This window comes from Saccopteryx leptura, chromosome 5 (assembly GCF_036850995.1).
Source record: "Saccopteryx leptura isolate mSacLep1 chromosome 5, mSacLep1_pri_phased_curated, whole genome shotgun sequence".
Taxonomy (NCBI): domain Eukaryota; kingdom Metazoa; phylum Chordata; class Mammalia; order Chiroptera; family Emballonuridae; genus Saccopteryx; species Saccopteryx leptura.
Window position 1 is genome coordinate 174,237,508 of NC_089507.1, and position 21,721 is coordinate 174,259,228.

A 21,721-nucleotide genomic window follows, 5' to 3' on the forward strand; every position below is an offset into this window, starting at 1 on the left:
GATTAAATAAAGACTGGTAAATCCTTATAATAATAGCAAACAGTCATTAAACACTACCTCCATGCCAGGTACCTCTGAGTGATTTATATGTAGTAAATAATTAATATGTAATTCTAAAAATAACTTCATAGGTTAGAAATAATATTCTCTCTCTTTTACAGGAGTAGAAACCAAGGCACAGGGAAGTTTAGAAACCTGCCCAAGATCACAGAGCGAACAAATGGCAGAGCTGGGATATGACCAGGCACTCTGGCTCCCTACTGAACCCCTGCTCTTATCAAAAACAGGAGCTTTTTACCTGGAGCCTTAAAGATGAAAGTATAATAGGACTCAAGACACAAGAGGAAAGGAAGAAGAGGGCCTTTGACACATTGGCACCAGAATAACAAATGGTATTGGCACAGAAATATTTTCTTGTGTGTTATCCATTTAGGTCAGTCATGATGGGTCCAATAAGCCAAGTTCAAGTACATGCCCTTATGCATATTCTTATTTTTCAATTCACATTAATAGAGTGCTAGAAGTTTTGATAAAATAGACCATTATTCTGGTCTCATGGCTTTTCTGGCTCAGTGAGAGAGCCATGCCCATGTTATCGTCCAAAGCAAAGGAAAATGGCAACTGCTGTTAGAGCTGGAAGAAAGCACACATACAAGTTTGGGAAGGAGCAGGGCGTGATTGCTGAGACCTGAAGGAGCTGACCAGGGGGTGGGGATGGCGTGGGAGCCCAGCACCATGCAAGGAAAGCAGTGCACCAGAGAAGGCAAGGTCAGAGGAGAAGGTAAGTCTGGGATTAGGGGCACAATGGGATTTAACTCTTCAAAGTATCTTTTTGAGTGCAGGGAGGAGCATAAATGGCTTCTGCAGATAGGCAACAATGATAACCCAAAAGTAATGTCATGTGGGATGATTATGTTTGATGAGGTGTATAATGGGTAGACTGTCATGCTGCCCTGCTCTGACATGAGCTGGTGTGGACATGTATACCTTCTAGGAATCTTAATCTTCTCAGAATTCTTCAAGGATACCTGTGAGCATCAGGAGCAGTAAGCCTTGGTGTAGACAAAGGTCATTTAAGAAGTTCTGGGAAGTTTGAATATCAAACTACACAGTTTTTACTCAAATTGCTTAGACCAGAGGTTCTCAACCTTTCTAATGCTGTGACCCCGCAATACAGTTCCTCATGTTGCGGTGACCCCAAACCAAAAAATAATTTTGGTGGCTACTTCATAACTGTAATTTTGCTAGTTATGATTCGGAATGTAAATACCTGATATGCATTATGTATTTTCCGATGGCTTTAGGCAATCCCACCGGGGTCGCGACCCACAGGTTGAGAACCACTGGCTTAGACCTTTTATAAATAATATGTAAAGTTGTTCATTATCCATTGTGTCCAACAGATAAATAGAATTTCCGAATACTGTATGAGTATATTGGCAATATTCCTTAAAATTTTATTGACTCATGGGTTTTAAAAGACTAATTTTTTTTCTCTTTTGTGTGTGTTTGTGACAGAGACAGTGAGAGAGACAGAGACAAACAAACAAGAAGGGAGAGAGATGAGAAGCATCAACTTTTCATTGAGGATCCTTAGTTGTTCATTGATTGCTTTCTCATATGTGCCTTGATGAGGGGGGTGCTATAGCAGAGCAAATAAACCCTTCCTAAAGCCAGTGACCTTAAGGTTCAAGCCAGCGACCATGGGGTCATGTCTATGATCCTATGCTCAAGCCAGCAACCCTGTGCTCAAACTGGTGAGCTTTCACTCAAGCTGGAGACCTTGGGGTTTCAAACCTGGGTCCTCTGCATCCCAGTCCAATGCTCTATTCACTGAGCCACCTCCTGGTCAGGCAGGAACAAGTTTTCAATCATCACTAAGACAACAACAAAAAAAAATCCCTTCAAGACAGCACTATCCAACCAAATCCCTCCAAAGAAAAATGCCAGATGCACTTGCTGTGACAGCTGTTTATAAATGGGTGATATTTGCATGTAACAAATAATAAGACAATTACTCTAGCTCATCCAATCACATATTGATAAGCTTCTTTTTAAAAAGTTTTCAGTCATGAAAATAAACTACTTTCTTTCAGTTGTGATTCTTATCAATATTTCTTCTTTTCAGCAAAATGGCTGTCACACAGTCATCACCAAGGTCCCCATCCCTAGACTGAGAATGTGGTCATTTGGGTAGTGTTGTTTGCGATGTGGCCATCGAGGCACCCAGGCTCCATTTTCTCTCCTGAAGCCAGGATTCGCACCACAAAATAGTACCTAAACAATGGAAGGCATTCTTTGCTAGCTTAGTTTGAAAGTAAATATAATACTTGGCATTGACATGCATTTATTGAACAAACACTGATATAAAACATTCTTCATGCCAAATATTGTCCTAATTATTTATAAATATTATTCTATAAATATTATTCTATGCTTCTAATAACCCTTTGAGATCCAGACAGGCTAAACAACCTACCCTAAATCACAGAGCTGGAGAGACTGGCTCCCAAGTCTATGCCCTTCCCCACCAAGGTCTGTGCCATCAATCCTCTGATGGCAGTGGCTGCACCACTGTTAATCCCCAGAGGCCAGTCACTGAAAGGGGGACCAGGAAAGGGAAAGAGGTTCTGAGGGCAGTGTGCCTCCCTCACTAGGTTGCAGGAAGAGTTACTGAGATGACACACACGAGTCACTGTTAGAGAAGGGGTGGGGAGCCCGGCTTTAAAACTGGACTTTATTGGCCCTGGCCGGTTGGCTCAGCAGTAGAGCATCGGCCTGGCGTGCAGGGGACCCGGGTTCGATTCCCGGCCAGGGCACATAGGAGAAGCGCCCATTTGCTTCTCCACCCCCACCCCCTCCTTCCTCTCTGTCTCTCTCTTCCCCTCCTGCAGCCAAGGCTCCATTGGAGCAAAGATGGCCCGGGCGCTGGGGATGGCTCCTTGGCCTCTGCCCCAGGCGCTAGAGTGGCTCTGGTTGCGGCAGAGCGACACCCCGGAGGGGCAGAGCATCGCCCCCTGGTGGGCAGAGCATCGCCCCTGGTGGGCGTGCCAGGTGGATCCCGGTCAGGCGCATGCGGGAGTCTGTCTGACTGTCTCTCCCCATTTCCAGCTTCAGAAAAAAAAAAAAATTAAAAAAACAAAAAAACTGGACTTTATTTTCTAACTAACTGTGTAAGCTGTGGATGTCACCTTTCCTTCTGTAAATTACATTAGATTCTTTCTCAAGTCCCTTTTCCAATTTTAAACCTTCATATCTAATGATCATCAATATCTTTGTTTCTAAGCAGTCTTTCTATTTGTCTTTATTTTCTGCTCTTTGTGATGTCTATAAAAAGTGAACTGCAAGGGCATTATAAGAATATTAATCTCTCTGTGATAATTCATAAGGCAACTCCGTTTCACGATCCTCAGGGTTATCATTTAAACATCAATTATCCTCGCTTGGTTGCTAAACAGAAGGCTTAGTTCATAAAGAGCTCTTTAATAGCTGTCAAAGAGCAGAGAGTTTTCTACAATTGGTGGGCCACAGTTGGCCACTTCTGAAACTCTCTGTGCTTCCTATGGATTTATCTAGTCCCTTGTGGTCAGATCATGGGAAGGACAGGTGGGAGTACCCGATGAATGGGCAGGAAGGATAAGCACTGGTTCTTGAGTCCACATGAGATAGTGCTGCCCCTGGGGATCCCTGCTTTATCCCCAGATGCAGAATGAGAGGAGTTTCCTGAGGGCTGCTTAACCTTACCACCATGGGTGAGAAACCCATAGTTCAGAACACACACCAGCATGAGATTTTCCGTAGTACAAGCCCTGTCTGGTGCGTGCAGATGAGAAGTGTGTGTGTGCCAACGTGCACATTTGGTAGTCGAGGGAGGTAAGAAAGGACTAACAGGACGATAAAGAAATGTTGTGTGTGAGAGTTTAGTTTACAAATTTAAGTGTAGACCATGGCTAAGAAGAGGTTTTTGCCATAATGGTGCTTTGGGTTATGCCATGGCTGAGAGTATCAGGAACCCTGAGCATTTCCAGAGTCACTGAGGCCAGAGAAGGTACACCAGTTGTGGAGCACCATGGTGCATGTGACCGAGGTCCCAAAACCAGTGCAAGGAGAGCAGACACAGAATACGCAGAGGCTCTGGCCCCATGACGGGGATCCCCTGAAAGGTGCAATAGTGGAGCTGGGGCAGGCACACATCAGATGCGCAGGAGGGAGACTGGACGTTCCTTGTGCTGCTTTATAGGTGTGCCTTGAATTACAATGAGCAGGATATTCCTGGATTTTAAATCTCAGTGGGGGCCCTGGCTGGTTGGTTCAGTGGATGGAATGTCGGCTTGGCAAGCAGATGTCCCAGGTTCGATCCTTGGTCAGGGCACACATGAAAAGTGACCATTTGCTTCTCTTCCCCTCCCTCTACCCCTTCTCTCTGTCTTTCCCCCTAACAGGCTGTGGTTTGATTAGTTCGAGTGTGGCCCCAAGCACTGAGGATAGCTCAGCTGATTCCCATCTTGCCAGGTGGATCCTGGTCGAGGCACATGGGAAGTCTACCTCACTATCTCCCCTCTTCTCATTTAAAAAATAAATAAATAAATAACATTAAAAAAATACTTGCCTTACCAGGTGGTGCCTCAATGAATACAGCATTGGCCTGGGATGCTAAGGACATAGGTTTAAAACCCCAAGGTCGCTGGCTTGAGCATAGGATCATAGACATGACCCCATGGTTGCTGGCTTGAGCCCTTAACCTTACCACCATGGGTGAGAAACCCATAGTTCAGAACACACACTGCGTGAGATTTTCCGTAGTACAAGCCCTGTCTGGTGGGTCACTGGCTTAAAGCCAAAGGATGGTGGCTTGAGCAAGGGATTACTGGCTCAGCTGGAGCTCCCCGGTCAAGGCACATATGAGAAAGCAATCAACGAGCAACCAAAGTGCTGCAATGAAGAATTGATGTTTCTCATCCCTCTCCCTTTATATCTGTCTATCCCTATCTCTCTCACTCTCTCTCTCTCTCCATTTCTTGCTAAAAAAAAATAATAATAATAAATAAAAAAATAAAATTCTCTATGGGAGAACTGTAAGGAATATACCACAACCCCTTTCATCAAGGCGCAGAGGCACTGGTCAGGAGCCACTTCCCTGACTCTGGTTGAGGTGTGTCCTCACCTGAGAGCCTGTGGGAAAGCACCCCCATCCATGTGTGTGGGCTGCATGCTGAAGAGCATTATTTCCAGGAAGGCTCGGATGCTTTATCTTTTTAAACCTGAAGAAAGGCCCTGCTGATGTTCATTGTTTTTGTTTTATGTGACCTATTAATCAAGTCTTCCTCCCCGTTATGCCGGCATTTCATAACTAATGATAAAATGTTCTCCAGAGCAAGGAATCACAGTAAGAAGCCATCAATATTTCAGCAGGCCTTTCTTCTCACAGTTGAGCTAAGGCACCTGCCCCTGTGAGTACATCTGTGCACATCCATTTCCTGCCTATTCAATCAATCATAGTGATGCATCAACTTCCTGACATACCCAGAGCTGCACCGAACACTGGGGTGAGGCAAGGAGAGCTGGGGGTTACAAAGAAATAGACTTGTGGGTGAGTGTTCTTACCGAGCAGGCCCTGCACTGGATGCATAGAATCTACTACGGACAGACATGACCTTGTTCTCTAAGGAGTGTACCATCCAAAGACGGAGAAACAGATAAGAAAATAAATCACGATTCAGATCCCCCAAACTAAGAGAGGGAGCCTAGGAAAACAGGCACAACTCACATTCACGAAAAAATTGGAGAAAAACATTGCAAGGAATATAAATGTTAAATCACTCTGTTGTATACCTGAGACTAATATAATACCATATGTCAACGATACTTTAATAAAAAATAAATTTAAAAAGCCAGTATGCTGCCGCAGATATAAGTAGCATGTGAAGTTAACAGAGATCAGTCAAATGTTCAGTGGAGGAGTTTGAATGTTATAGTGGACACCACACGGTCCCAGACGCCCACCAGTGAAAGTTGTTGCCTGCTTCCGGGAAGGCTGGCCACAGACTGCCTTCGGCGATGGCCTGGCCAGCCAGAACCCACAGGCAATGACACCGTGATGTGGCAGCTTGAAGGCCTGGACACTTAGGCTCAACTAAGCACAGTTTGGAAGGGCTTTTCCGGCTCCAGATCTCCCTGTTGGTCAGCCTGTAACGCAGCTTGACTTCTCTCTTCACCTCATCCTTCTCTTCTGCCTTTCTGTAGGAGTTGGCTTCTTAACCAATGGTGTGCATGCTAAGCTCCACTGCAGAGCCTGCTCACACACAAACCTGATCGGCAGTGAAGACTGGGAGCCCTGGGCAAGGGCAGTGGGCACTGAACACTTGGTCTTCCAAATCAGGTCCATTGTCAGCAGGACCCGAGGAGCGATTGCTTTTGGTGATGTGTATAATCTGTTACCTTTTCCTTCCTGCATAACTGACTCATTGTTTGCCTAACGTTATTTTGAGATTTACTATTCCTTCCCAAGGGCAAGTGTCTATAACAAGCCCCTTATATGTCGTTTCTCCTTACCTGAAACTTGCAGTATTTTCTCACCAGGTATTGTGGAAGCCAGCTCAGTTCCCCTCAGAGTAGCAGCCATCATGGCAAAATTGCTTTTACCCCCAAATTTCATAAGTCAGTTTGTTCCTTATTGGCTAGACAATTTATGACAATCACAGTGACAGCTTCACTAGACAGGCCTGGGAGCGCATCTCAATTAGTACAGTGTCTCAGATGCTGTCATCTCTGTTCAAGCGTGATTGCTCCACACAGTTCTGAGACTCATTCTTCCTTGCTGATTGCAATTTTTTCTTGGAACTTTAATATCTTATTCAGTTCATTAAAACACATTAAACCATTAGTCTCAAAAGATTACTCTGGACAAATGTAGTTTGTTTGTTTGTTTGTTTTTAATTGTAGAGCAAATTAAAGTTAATCTTGACCTAAAATTTGTACAATCCTTGTTTACATAAATATCATAGCCTTTGGTTTCCTCAGCCCAGATTGAACATTGCTAGTGAAGAGGCTGTTTTATCAGCAAACATGTTGCACCTGCTCAGGTTTTCGCCTCCTTGCCTCTTTCTCCACTGAGAAAGTCTCTGACCACACTGAGGTCAAGCTCCTCTGAGCCTTGTCTCTACCGGACCCTGACATTGGCCTGCTGTTCTGCTTGAACCCAGTTTCATCGAAGAACCCTGCTAAGGCAGTTTACAAAACATCCCCCACCTCTGATAGCTGATCGAGTTCCTAGTCCCCAGAGTCCTATCAAGCCATTTTAGCAAGAATCTAAGTTCCTCTTCGTAATTTTCACCTTTGACTCTCTCTCTACTCATTGGCTAGACATTCTCAGCTATCTTTGCTGTATTCTGAGTTGAGTTCAATCACTTTCAGTAGTCTTGAATGAAGTCCTCCTTGCCGTTTTTAACAAGTACCCAGTGAACACTTTATTTCTAACACATCATTTCATAAGTCAGTGATTTTCAAGCTTTTGGAAATTAAGGCCACACACAGATATATGAGCTTTTCTTTAAACGCGTACTGACTCATTGGTACATATCCTCGTGCCTTTGTGGTGGCGCAGGTTGGACATAAAGACATCTTTCAATAGTATCCTTCCCACACCTGAAATGCCTCCACTGACATGTTTAAGGACTAGGGAAATGCAAAACCAACAGGGCACACCAATCACTCTGTTTGACACGGGTTAGAGAGTCTTGGGGTGGAAGCAGCAAACTCAGAGGGAGGGTGATTCCTGCCACCTCCCCCTACCCAGCGGCTTCCTCGCTGCCTGCAGGCTCTGGTGGTTTCTCTCTACCTGCCTGTCAGTACCTGCTGGGCTGCCAGAGGGCATGCCTGGAGGGTGTGCTTCAGCCCGGGCTGAAGTCATCATCCTTCCCTGATGGAAAGACAGCAGCATGTTAACAGAAGGGCTCATCAGATGCCGAGGGATTTAACCATCTTTCATGCACAGCTCAGGCTGGAGCAACAAGCACATTGGAGAGTAGGGTCGTTCCTAGCTCAGATGTGTGGTGCAGCAGTTGTCAAAGTGTGATGGCTGGACCACCAGCATCAGAATCGCTGAGAACTTGTGATAAATGCACTTTCTCAGGCCTCTCCCCAGGCCTCCAGAGTCAGAAATGTTGTAGTTGGGTTCCAGCCATCTATGTTCTAGGAAATCCTTCAGGGCATTCTGTTGCTCTTCCACATTTAGAAGCGCTAGAGATGTGGTCAAGAGCGTGGACCCAATCCCATCTCTCAAATTCAAATTCTGGTTCTGCCACTTGCTCATCACCGGGCCTCAGGAACTTTCTCAACCTCTCTGGGCTTCGGCTTCCTTACCCTACACATGGAACAGTATGGATTCAGCTTTTTGATGAGTAAATGAGACACCACTGTTAAGGCATTTAGAGCAGTGCCCGGCCCATAAAAGCTACAGCCAAAGGGTTTAACCAGAGGGTAGAAAGCTTAAACTGAAACTAGACACACAAAACACACACACAGACATACAAAGACACACAGAGTCATACACACAAATACACACTCAGACACCAGGCTGCGCTGAAGTGGGAAAAGTATCTCATGAAGTTAATATGGACAGAGAGAAGAAAGAAATTAAAGTCAAGATGAGAATCATGAAAGGTCCAGATTCTGAGAGCTGGGAGTCAAATAGCCCACAGAGAAGAGGTAGGAAGCTTTCCAAGTTATATTGGAAGTGGACAAATTAGTTCAGAGAGGAAACAATTTTTTAAAATTTTATTAAGTTTAATAGGATGACATTGATCAATAAGAGTACATAGGTTCCAGGTGAACGTCTCTATAGCATTTGAACTGTTGTTTGTGTTGTGTGCCCATCACCCAAAGTCAAATCATTTTCCATCACCGTATACTAAATTTAAAAGGATTAGCTTTCTCCTAATCCCTAATCTAACGTGTCATAATAAAGAGGACAGTCATTAGGGACTTTTTATTGTCATGAGTGTTCATTTATTGTCACCTCCTATGATTTGAGGTCAGAAACTCTCCCCTTGGGAAGACTGCACAGTGATAGAGGCACTCTTGATTTGGACCCTAAATGGGATTGATTACTGTATCAAAATCTAAGGCTCCCAGCTGCATCACACCACCAGGAAGCCAGTGACAGCACCAGGCATGATTTCCCCAGGGTTCAGTTTGTATGGCCATTCCCACAACCTGCAGAAGGACAAGAACTCCTCCATTTATCTCAACTGCCGAGACCCTGGTAAAAGGGTGGTTTGCTTTTCAGATGGTAACTTTAAAACACATTTGCACAAATTTGGAATCTTACCCCATCTCTGTGAATATGCAGCTGTGGGTTTATTCTTATTTTTTCCATAATCATTAGTATTTTTCCAATTTATAAATGAAGGAATTGGGACTTGGAAAGGTTAAGCAATACACCCAGATAAAAATATCCAAGAGAAGTCAGGGAGAGAGCCCTCGCCACTTGGCTGCAGGTCCATTGCCCTCTCAGCACTCTACTGATCCTGAAATTCTGGCAGCCCCAACCTCTGAGCAGGGGACTCAGTTCAGGATTAAAGTGGCAGTGACAAAAATAGTTGAAATCTGAAGCCAAATCCTCAGACAAGTCATTGCTTTTGTAGAAACTGATGGGGCCAAGGAGATCACTCCAGTAGTCTAGAATGATTGCAGAGTTAGTTCATAAACAATCAATTCAAATGATAGTAAACCAAAACTTGGAGGAATGTTCTCTCTTTCTGTGAAGTTGGAGATCAATGCACTTTTATATCTGGATACTCTAATGAATAAATGTGAGGCTGAGGACTTAAAAATGCCTGAAATATCCTTTTGGGGTCATTTTAGTAACAAAGTTTACTTTTCCTTTGTACCTTTAATTAGATGGCCAGATACATATAACACTGACGGATATACGCATTTGAGAAATCTGAAGAGTCGGTCCATCTGCCTCAGAGTGCCGCCTAGAGAGGCCTCAGTTTTGGTGATGGCAAAAGGGCTTCAGGCCAAGGGCTTGGAGGTTTGTCCATGCCATGGGGGAGAGTTGAACCATGGCTCACACCATACCTGCGGCCACTTGCATATCCTGCTAAATATGCTAGTGAGATGATATCTATTACTTACATGTATAGGTTCACAAATTAAGATGAAACATTCAGGGAATCCAACTATTATCTGGGATTTATCTGTCATATTTTTCTCTTCTAAGTCTTGAACTTCTTGAGGGAAACATCATAGTCTTACCCTTTCTTGGTACATCTCACATCACCTTACACGATGTAAAATATCAGCAAATATTTGTGCATGAAATCATAAACCTGACAGATCATAAAACATAAAAATGTATGGTTTCTTAAAATCCATATCAAGAAGAAAAATCCAGTTTTGCACTGTAGGAACTTAACATTATATCTTATTTGGTACTTAGAGTAACAAGCAAACAAACTATGCCTCTGAGAAATTTGACATAATGTGACTTTTTTCCTGGTTATAATTTTTGTTTTCACTTTAAAATTTATAAATTCTGATCAAGTAAGAGAAACACTATCTTTGTTCACAGGCATAATCATTACGTTTACTTTTTCAAATCTTAGCCTTCTGTATGTACGCCCTATTTTTCCCTATCCGTGTAGTTTTCTTCTCCCCATTACTGAATAGAGTATTTCACAATTACAGACAATTACTCTACCTGGCCGCTATCCGTAGCAAGTATGAAACAAGAGCAGAAAGAAGTAAAGGCTTGTCATAGATAAGTAAATATTTTAAAGTGTTTGTTCTTGAATTATTAAGATTTTCTAAAGATTGATATACAACTCCTCTATTCTAAAATTCTTTCTTTTAAAGTATGCAATTCAGTGTTTTTTAGTATATTCAGAAAGGTGTGAATCATCTCCACTATCTAGTTCCAGAACATTTTCATCATCCCCAAAAATACTCTGTGCCCATCACCTGCCTCTCTATTCCACTCTCACATTAGCCCCTGGCATCTACCAATATACTTTTGCCCTTGAGGGATTTGCCTATTCCAGATATTTTATTTAAAAAGAACCACACAATAGTAGCATTTTGTGTCTGGTTTATTCAACTCAGCATAATGGACTCAAGGTTCACCCACGCTGTAGCATGTGTCAGTGCTTCATTCCTCCTTTATGGCTGAATAATAACCCATTGCTGTACACACCATGTTTTGCTTATTGATTCATCAATAAATGGGCATTTGGGTTATTTACAATTATTGGCTATTATGAATAAAGTAATTCTGAGTATTTGTGTACAAGTTTTTGTATGCGCACATGTTTTAATTCTCTTGGGTTTATATCTGGGAGTAGAATTCTTAGGTAATACGATAACTGCGTTTCATTTTCTGAAGAACTGCCAAACTGATTTCCAAAGCAGCTGCACCATATTACACTTCTATCAGCAGTGTGGGAGGGCTGTCCTTTCTCCACATCCACTCAACAGCTGTAGTTTCCTATACTTTTGGTTACACTCATCCTAGCAGCTATGGTGTGGTATCTCACTGAGCTTTTATTTGCATTTGCCTACTTACTAATAATACTTAGCATCTTTTAATGTGCTTATTGGTCATTTGTATATAACTCTGGGTGAAATGTTTATTCAGTTATTTTCTTGTTTTAAAAATTGGGTTATTTGTCTTTTATGGGGGATATTTATTCAGTTGTTTTTATTTACTCAACTGTAAAGATTGCAGCAATATTTTGATGGGTAACACCTTGGATTAATAGATGCGGGTGGCAGCGAGTACTGGGTGGTGGCTGCAGCAGCGACTTCTCTGAGCTGAGTTTCCAGCCCCCCCAACTCTTTCTTTCCCCTCACCTCCCCCTTTGTTGTTTTCCATTCCCCTTCCCCCCATTCCCTGTCCCCAGCAACCGGATCCTGAGGAGGCAGCGGCACTTGCAGCTGAGTTCTCTGAGAAGGTTTTTCATTTCTCCTGTCCCCATCCCTCTCCACCTCATCCATTAATATTACTCTTTTGAAGATTCTTTGTTGTCAAGCTGCCAAAGTGGAAAGTGCGATTGCAAAAAGGGGTGCTTCTCGTTTCAGTGCTTCTTCCGGTGGAGGAGGAAGTAGGGGTGCACCTCAGCCCTGTCCCCAGACTGCCGTCAACAGAAGGTACCTGGGGAAAAACCCCAGGGCAAAATGCTCAAGGATGGATTCCTGCACGAAGCGCTAGACGAGATGACAGCTCCACTGCAAAACAACTCCACAAATGAAAAATTAATGAAAGAAAAAATGTTTGTTGATAGGCATAATTTAGTAGTCAGACCATTAAATGTTCTTAAATGGGCCCTGGACGGTTGGCTCAGTGGTAGAGCGTCAGCCTGGCATGCAGAGGTCCCGGGTTCGATTCCGGCCAGGGCACACAGGAGAGGCGCCCATCTGCCTCTCCACCCCTCCCCCTCTCCTTCCTCTCTGTCTCTCTCTTCCCCTCCCACAGCCAAGGCTCCATTGGAGCGAAGATGGCCCGGGCGCTGGGGATGGCTCCTTGGCCTCTGCCCCAGGCGCTAGAGTGGCTCTGGTCGCGGCAAAGCAATGCCCCCGAGGGGCAGAGCATCGCCCCCTGGTGGGAAGAGCGTCACCCCCTGGTGGGCGTGCCAGGTGGATCCCAGTCGGGCGCATGCGGGAGTCTGTCTGACTGTCTCTCCCCGTTTCCAGCTTCAGAAAAATACACACAAAAAAAAATGTTCTTAAATGTATACTGCATTTAGAATATAAAAATTAAAAAAATAATTTAGATAGTATTTACAACAGTCTAAGGCTTTTCAAAGGGTATCATATAGATTATGTCTCACTAATCTCATGACAACAATCCTATGGAAAATTCATTTTACACAAAAAATTCTAGCACACAGAAGTTAAGTGCCATATTTTTTGCTCCATAAGACACTTTTTCCCCAAAAAAAGTGGAAGGGAAAATGCCCGTGTGTCTTATGGAACGAATGTTCACTTTTTTTAGCTGCAGTGAGGTGCTGCACCAGTCAACATATGTAGAATGAACACCAGTGGGAGCATTATCATACCCACCGTGGCAGCATGTGGAACCCAACATCTGCTGAGTGATCTCCTGGTTCTGGTTCCCACAATTGCATGCAGCACAGGAGGGAAGGCAAGTGATGTTGTGTGGGTGCATTCATCTGGTATCATCGAGGGCAGACGTGAGAGGAGCGCTGCAGTGGTGGAGGGCTGCGCTGCAGCTGCTGGATCACTGTATGAAGTGCTGACATCACTTGCTGCCCTATTAGCGCTTGACCAGTTTAGAGCACATATTAGCGAAACCACACACACACACAAAAAAACTTTAAAGAGCCCTGGCCGTTTGGCTCAGTGGTAGAGCATCGGCCTGGCGTGCAAAAGTCCCGGGTTCAATTCCCGGCCAGGGCACACAGGAGAGGCACCCATCTGCCTCTCCACCCCTCCCCCTCTCCTTCCTCTCTGTCTCTCTCTTCCCCTCCCGCAGCCGAGGCTCCATTGGAGCAAAGATGGCCCGAGCGCTGGGGATGGCTCCTTGATCTCTGCCCCAGGTGCTAGAGTGACTCTGGTCACAACAGAGCGATGCCCCGGAGAAGCAGAGCATCACCCCCTGGTGGGCAGAGCATCGCCCCCTGGTGGGCGTGCCAGGTGGATCCCTGTCGGCTGCATGCGGGAGTCTGTCTGACTGTCTCTCCCCATTTCCAGCTAACTGAAAAAAAAAAAAAACAACAAAAACAAAACAAAACAAAACAAAAAACCTTTAAAGAAGTGAAGACTCCTTCAGCTGTAATTCCTGGGGGTCTTACCAGCCAGTTGCAACCTCTCAATGTTTCCATCAACAAACCATTTAATGTATGCAAGAAGAGTGGAACAAATGGATGGCTGCTGGTAATCATGATCTGACACCAGCCAGACAGTGAAGAGACCCACTATCACTCAAGTTTGTGAATGGGTGAAAATATCATGGCAGTCTGAGAAGAATGAAACCATGGTATGGTCATTCAAAAAATGCCTTAGATGGCACTGAAGAGGTATCATATCTGAAAATAGAAAAGAAAGTGATACCAGTGATTGTGAGCAACTGAGCTTCTTAAATTCTGACACTGGAGATGATGAGTTCCTGGGGTTCCCGGACAACTAGAGGAGTATTTGAACATTAAAGTCTCTTCTCATTTGTTAATAACAGTGCTAATGGTTGTTAATACTGCTGTTGAATTTACATTGTTGAAATATTATTGTGGTATATTTTATTAAATATTTTAACACACCATTTGGTTCAGAATATTTTTTTCTTGTTTTTCTTCTTAAAAATTTAGGTGCATCTTATGGTCAGGTGCATCTTATGGAGCGAAAAATACGGTATCTTTCCCATGGTCATTGAATGACATTTGTTGTCAGCTGAAAAAGCTTCAAATAAAGTTCACATAGTTTTTTTTCTAAGATCCTAAGGACAACTGTATTTTTTTGTTACTGTTGTTTTCTTTAGTTTTTTATTTTCCAAAATAGGTACCCCATAATTCCCATTTTATAGCTGAAGAAACTACGTTATTGAGAACTAAAATAAAATATGCAAAAATATTTAGCTACTGAAAGGCAATATTAGAATTTGAACCCAGACAGTCTGCTAAGAGGAAAAGAAGAATATTTGTTGAACTATGTCAACTCATGAATGTTAGAGTTAGGCAAAACACCAGTGGACATTTTATTTTATTTTATTTTATTTTATTTTTTGTATTTTTCTGAAGCTGGAAACGGGGAGAGACAGTCAGACAGACTCCCGCATGCGCCTGACCCGGATCCACCCAGCACGCCCACCAGGGGCGACGCTCTGCCCACCAGGGGGCGATGCTCTGCCCCTCCGGGGCGTCGCTCTGCCGCGACCAGAGCCACTCTAGCGCCTGGGGCAGAGGCCAAGGAGCCATCCCCAGCGCCCAGGCCATCTTTGCTCCAATGGAGCCTTGGCTGCGGGAGGGGAAGAGAGAGACAGAGAGGAAGGAGGGGAGGTGGAGAAGCAAATGGGCGCTTCTCCTATGTGCCCTGGCCGGGAATCTAACCCGGGTCCCCTGCACGCCAGGCCGACGCTCTACCGCTGAGCCAACCGGCCAGGGCCACCAGTGGACATTTTAATTTAAAAAAGATAACAGACACAGTTGTCAGAGGGGAAGGGCTTGGGGACTGGATGAAACAGGCGAAGAGAGTGAGTTGTACAAATTGGTCATTACAGAATAGATTACAGAAATGTAGATTACAGCATAGGCAATACAGTCAATAATATCATGCTAAATATGGTGGGGCCAGGTTGTAAAGTACATGATTTTCTAACCACTTTGCTGTACATTTGAAACTAATAAAGAATAATATTAACTGAAAGCTATAATTATATATTTTTTAATTTACAAAAAGAAAAAATAAATAGAATACAAAAGGCAACTTGTCTATTAAAAATGTCTATGGTTTATTCATGTGACATTCTGGAAAAGGCAAAAGTAGAAGCAGAGAAAACAGATCACATGCTGGCTTGGGGTAAGAATTGGAAGAGGAACTAACTATTAAGGGGCACAAGAAGACTTTTTGAGGTGATGAAAATGTTCTGTGTCCCAATTATGGTTATGGTTATAAACTGTCATGTATTTGTCACAACTCACACAACTAGACACTAAAAAAGGATGTTTCTGTTTGTAAATTATTCTTTGATAAATGTGAGATTTAAAAAACTGGAATCACTGGCATCCTACCTTCATTCATGGGTTAGAGACAGAGCCATAAAAGTAACCCAGGAAAGCTGATTCTATAGACTAAGCAAAGTGAGAACAGAAGACCCACAGGCATGCCTGTATCCTCCAAGGAAATACACCTGCCTTGTTCTTTCATCTGAACAAAATCCTCATTACCATTTGATGAAACTTTGATATGAAAATCCACCTTCTTGGCCCTGGCCGGTTGGCTCAGTGGTAGAGCGTCGGCCTGGAATGCAGAAGTCCCGGGTTCGATTCCCGGCCAGGGCACACAGGAGAAGTGCCCATCTGCTTCTCCACCCCTCCCCCTCTCCTTCCTCTCTGTCTCTCTCTTCCCCTCCCGCAGCTGAGGCTCCATTGGAGCAAAGATGGCCTGGTCGCGGCAGAGCGACGCCCCGGAGGGGCAGAGCATCGCCCCCTGGTGGGCAGAGCGTCGCCCCTGGTGGGCTTGCCGGGTGGATCCCAGTCGGTCGCATGCGGGAGTCTGTCCGACTGTCTCTCCCCGTTTCTAGCTTCGGAAAAATACAAAAAAAAAAAAAATCCACCTTCTTAAATCCTAATTCTCAGCAAGTGTGTAATAAATCCTTTTAGAAATTATTTCCTTAAATGGCTTTTTATTCCAAGAGAGAAAATAAAACTGATGGATGACAAGGTACATTAATAGCCACCAAGTGTCACACTGGTGTCTTGTAAGATTAGAAAGTTGTGACTCTTAGAGCATCACAGAAAGTTACATCTTTGTTTAAACAGCATAGCCAGCTTGTAGTTTATCCAGGACATCAAGAAGAGATGTGCTGGTTATGAGACCTTCCCAGAGGCAGAGATTTTCTTTTTTTATGGAGAAGATAAAGGAATGAGAACAGAGGTCCTGGTTGGTGATCCTAAACCTATAGCTACCAAGGGCTCCCCAGAGAGATCTGTCTGACACTATGGAAGGTGAGTCAGTATAGTCTGCACTCTTCCCTCCAGCAAAGCACAAATGTTCTCTGTGTTCAATCCTGAGCAAAAAAAAATGTGAACAAAAAATGCAGAGAAATTAGACAGACAACTTGTTACTTATTGTGACTAAATACATCTCAAAACCAGTTTTAAATTTTATTGGGTTGGGGAATAAGTTCGTAGCGTTTTTATATTTTCTTTTATTTTACAACGATTTGTTTGCTGTTTGGCAAAGGGTAAGTATTCATTCGATAAAACTCTTTCTGCTCTACAAAACTATGTTAATTGTATTTTTGAGTTATTTAATTTTTTATTAGTTTTGAGGCTTAGAAATGGAATACCCAGGAGGCAAAAATCAACATTTTCGACACCTGCTCTTCTTTGCTTTTCATCGAGGTCAAAAAGCTGCTGAAGCAGCCCGGGACATTTGCGACGTGTATGGCGAGTCTACAGCATGGAAATGGTTTGCAAAGTTCAAAAATGGCGACTTTGACGTCGATGACACGTCCCACAGCGGAAGGCCTTCTGAATTCAATGAAGAACATCTCAAATCACTTTTGAAGGAGAACGGTCGCCAAACCAGTCGTGAATTGGCGGAAAAAATGAACTGCGATCATAAAACGATTCTCAATCACCTTCATTCAATGGGATTTACCGAAAAATTGGGAGCCTGGGTGCCTCATGAGCTCAACGAAAAAAACAAAGAAAGTCGCCTTCAAATTGCTTCTCAGCATCTTGCCCGCCATTGAGCAACACGCGGTCATAAACAGCGCTTTTTGTACCGAATCGTCATGGGAGATGAGAAATGGTGCCTATACATCAATATGAAGCAAAGAAAGAAGTGGGTGGCTCCAGGAGATACGCCAAAGCCGAGAGTCAAGCCGGACCTTCATCCAAAGAAGATCATGATATGTGTTTGGTGGGACTGGGAGGGCATGGTGCACTGGGAAATGCTCGAAAAGAATGCCACGGTCAACAAGGAGCTCTACATTGCCCAGCTACACCGCATGAATGAGGCTATTCGACTGAAAAGACCTGATCGACATGGTCAAACCATACTCCTTCACGACAACGCCAGGCCCCATGTTGCACAAGTCGTCAAAGCCGCACTCCAAGAGCTCGAATGGGAGGTCCTTCAGCATCCACCGTATTCTCTGGACCTTGCACCGACCGATTACCATCTTTTCCGCTCCCTGTCAAACCATATGAAGGGTGTTACCTTCCATAACAAAGAGGTCCTTAAAAACTGGCTCAACAACTTCTTTGACACCAGACCAGGCGATTTTTGGCTGAATTGAACTTATTATGAGATCAAAATCTATAGATAAAATGGTATGTGTATTGTATATACATGTTATGTATGTATATTTGCCTGTATAGAGGATAAAAAGTTTAGGAGGGAGCATAAAGGAATGGATGGATGGAGAAATGAGAGAGGGACAAGGGAAAGGAGGGAGAAATAAAGGGGTGGATAGAGAAAAGGAGGGAATGAGAGGAAAAGGGGGTGGAGGGATTGAGAAATGAACAGATATGTGATGGGAGTGAGGAAGAGAAGGGTAGATGAATGGATGTATAGATGGAAAAATAGGTGTGTAAGTTGTTTTTTTGTTTGTTTTTTGTTTTTGGTGTGTGTGTGTGTGTGTGTGTGTGTGTGTTTGGCTTCAGTGTATGAAGATAAAGGATAATGCAACAAATAATAAAAAATTTTAAACCCTGTAGATTTGGAGCAGCTAACACATATTATTACTAAGCCCTTAAAACTTCGGTCTTTATAATTCTTAAATCAGTCTCAATTATTTTGAGACCATAAAATTAAGGCCCTCTTAATAAATAAAGTTAACTCACATTGAAGGAAGAGGAATAGGAGGAAGAGAAAAAGAAGATTCTAAAGAAAATAATTTCTTCCACAAGTTTCATTGCTGATTATTAAGCCCCAAGAAACAATCTATGCACCGTGCCAAAAGAATGAGCTGTAGCATCAAAGGAGCACTGAAACATCACTAAACTGAGGGCTCAGGTCCTGGGCCAGAGAGGGGGTGGCTGGGCCAGGGGAGAGAAGAGGGCGTTATGGGGGCCTCAGCTTCTGGAGCACCATCTTCTGGCAGGCAAGCCACTTGCCCTACAAGACTGTGTGTGGAGAGTAAAGAAGGAGAAGGTGGTGGCAATGGGGAAGAGGAATTAAATTAACCCTCAACTAGACAGTATTTCCAGATCACCAAAGGGTTGCCGAAGCTGGCACTGAACTATGGGGTCAACACTGATGAACAGTATCACGTGGTAGACATCAAGCCATAATTTTAATACATCTTAAGTTTTAGCTGTTTCAACTCATTCTTTATAAAAAGAAATCACCTAGTAGCACACAAATTTATTAATCTTATTGCTTGCGCTGTTGAAAATAAATGAAATTGTGCCTCTCTATGTTTCAGAGACCCTGAGAGAGAACACTCTGCATACTATAGCCAAAGAAACTTGATTACAATAAAAAATTATGTAGGATATTAAGCTATATGTGCTGTGTCAATTATCTCATGCTATGTTTCAAACCATCCCAAAGTTTAATAGCTTAATAAACAGTCATTGTGGGAGCACTTTCTCAATTCGTTGAGACTGCTTTCCGGCAATTGTCAACAGTTTGGCTCAAATAAACTCATAAAAAATTCTTACAGCATAATAATCTCCAGGTCCAGCCATGCTGTCACAAAAGGACGTTGCTCTGGAATTCAGGTCAGGGCCATGCTGCTGGAAAGAAAGCCCAGCGAGAAGAGTCACAGCTTTCTGTTCTCTGGAGCTTGTCTGATCTTTGGTGTTCTAGAGACTGGAAGGAGCCCCACTCATCAGAACTTCTCTGTACAAGACAGAACAATATACAATCTGTAGCCTGCCCTCCATGATTGAGAGAGCTACCAAGGAATTGGTCAAAGAGACTGGAGACAAAGAACTCAGGCTTGTCCAAGGTTTGCTGAGTGCCACTAAAATGTGTTAGTTTCCATCATAGAAAGGAAGAACACTCACTCACTGTTTTGAGAACTACCTGATATTCCACTTAACGTCTCCCTCATGCACATCCTCAAACCAAACTCTTCAGTCTCAGATGGTGCTACGGGAGCTACTGCTCTTCAGTGACACTGTGGTCAGCAAGGAGCAGGGGATGGCAGTGTGAATGCTGGGACAGAAGTGAGCTTCTCGGGGAGGTTACTCAGTGCCAAGGGTCCTCCTTTGAGTATCGGATTGTTACTACCCATATGAAACCTGGAGAAAACTTCAGAAGAGGAAACTGAGGGACACAGAGCCATCATTCTGGGGCAGTGCTGAAGCAGCAAAGAACCTGCATGTGGTGCCTGACAAGATGGTGGCGCAGTGCATAGAGCTTCAGACTGGAATGTGGAGGACCCAGGTTCGAGACCCCGAGGTCGCCAGCTTGAGTGCAGGTTCATCTGGTTTGAGCTAAGCTCACCAGCTTGGACCAAAGGTCACTGGCTTGAGCAAGGGGTTACTCAGTCTGCTGAAGGCCCGCGGTCAAGGCACATATGAGATAGCAATCAATGAACGACTAAGGTGTCGCAACGAAAAACTGATGATTGATGCTTCTCATCTCTCTCCATTCCTGTCTGTCTGTCTGTCCCTATCTATCCCTCTCTCTGACTTTTAATCTGTCTCTGTAAAAAAAAAAAAAAAAAAAAAAAAAGAACCTGCATGTAGCGACTGAGCCCATGGAACTGTTCAACAGTCCTGAGCTGAATGATCTCAGTAGTGGGAATCTCTGGGGGAAATTCTCCATCCCTCTGAAAATTTTTGACAAGGGTGAAGGACAGGAAGAGGGTCACAATGGTCCCACAGGGCTCAGTAATGGCCTATAAGAGGAAGCAATTGGTTCTCAAGGCTGGGACATTCTTCACATCATGGAGGATGATAAGCAGGAAGAATACCAAAATGCTTTTAGCTAGATTTTAAGTACCTTCAAAAGGAGGTTTCTCGGGTAATAAAAGGGGCTCAGCTCTGAAAGAACGCTAAGGACGATGTATTTTCCAACATCCTGGCCATGCTTGGACACCGAGAGGCTCTTCGGGACCTCATGGACATGCTTGAACAGAAACCCTTGGGCCATTTGAATGGCCCTGATGGCACCATCCTATATGAACTGTGAGAGGACCCAGGCTTTCCCTGGGTTAATTCAAAGGACCTCATTCTTTACCTGCTGGAAGCCAAAATGGTACTGAGTGACATCCAGCATGATCTACTGGCCTGTTCCATGGAGAAGATTCTATCCCAGCTGCAGGATCTGGTGAGGAGCATCCTAGAGCCTCAGTTCCCACGCTCTGGGAGCATTCCCTTCATCCTCAAACCCACACTCCTGGTCCTGCTCCAGTGCAAGGGTTTGGCCATGTCCTATGGCCTGCTGGACGAGTGTGGCCTGAAGATGGAGCTGACCAGCCCCACATCAGCTTGGGACCAGGAAGCCGAGGTGCCCCTGTCCACCCTGTTTGAGGGCACTCTGCAGCAGTTGGCTGAGGTCTGAGCCCTCCTTGGTGGACAGGCTAGGGAGTCTGTCCAGTGAGTCCTAGTCTTATGTTTTGCTGCAAACATTTCCAAGCTGTCTTCTGTATCTATATAAGTTTGTGGGGTTTTAAATATTTTTTTTATGTGCCTGATATACAGACAAAAAAATAAACAATTTTTTTTCTGTGATTCTGTGAGTTAGTTGGGTGGTTCTTCTGGTCCACCATGGCTTGCTCATGTGTCTATTGTCAGTTGGTGGGCTAGATGACATAATCTAGAGTGGCCCTAGATAATCACAGACTTGACACACTGTTGGCCAGGACAATAGGGGTGACTGGACCATATGTCTCTCCTCATCCAACAAAGCTGCCCTGGCTTTTTCAAATGGCAGTAGTCAAAGAATTCCAAAAAGAGCAAGGTAATATGCCAACCAAGAGAAATAAACTCTACCTCCTGATGAGAGGAGCAGCAAAGTCACATTGCATGGGGAAGGAGACCCAGGAAGACCTGCGGCCACTTGCATATCCTGCTAAGCATGC

The 21,721-nt window shown here is 44.0% G+C and overlaps 1 non-coding gene and 1 pseudogene across 1 annotated transcript; both read left to right on the forward strand.

The window, feature by feature from the left end:
* The first annotated feature begins 714 nt into the window (after nt 1-714).
* On the forward strand, nt 715-21,201 carry LOC136406611 (gasdermin-C-like; annotated as a pseudogene).
* TRNAS-GGA (transfer RNA serine (anticodon GGA)) lies at nt 15,938-16,013 on the forward strand. The gene has a single exon. It is a non-coding gene; the product is annotated as a tRNA-Ser (tRNA).
* Nucleotides 21,202-21,721: the final 520 nt, after the last annotated feature.